Source organism: Sinocyclocheilus rhinocerous, unplaced genomic scaffold (genome assembly GCF_001515625.1).
Source record: "Sinocyclocheilus rhinocerous isolate Xijiao unplaced genomic scaffold, SAMN03320098_v1.1 scaffold909, whole genome shotgun sequence".
NCBI classification, from domain to species: Eukaryota; Metazoa; Chordata; class Actinopteri; order Cypriniformes; family Cyprinidae; genus Sinocyclocheilus; species Sinocyclocheilus rhinocerous.
Window position 1 is genome coordinate 163,006 of NW_015666359.1, and position 267 is coordinate 163,272.

General features: G+C 19.1%; 1 protein-coding gene across 1 annotated transcript in view; it reads left to right on the plus strand.

Moving 5' to 3' along the window:
- Nucleotides 1-267, plus strand: part of LOC107732240 (fetuin-B-like) — a 6,683-nt gene that overhangs the window by 2,892 nt on the left and 3,524 nt on the right. The gene's annotated exons all lie outside the window — the stretch shown is intronic.

Consider the following 267-nt stretch of genomic DNA (forward strand, 5'->3'; position numbering starts at 1 on the left):
TTTATTAATTTTTTTTATCTGATAATTGTATATTTTTTAAGAACTGAAATCTGGTATGCATATTGATTTTACATTTACATGATCAAAAAAAATTATTATCAGATCATTTTAAATGTTTAAAAGTGTACACATTTATATTTTTCACCAAATATATTGTTTTTTGTGACTGAAATCTAAAATAACATGCAATATGAATTTACGTTGCCATGTTAAAAATCAAAAATCCAAATATCAGATATTTAAAAAAAAAAAAAAAAAATGTGTACT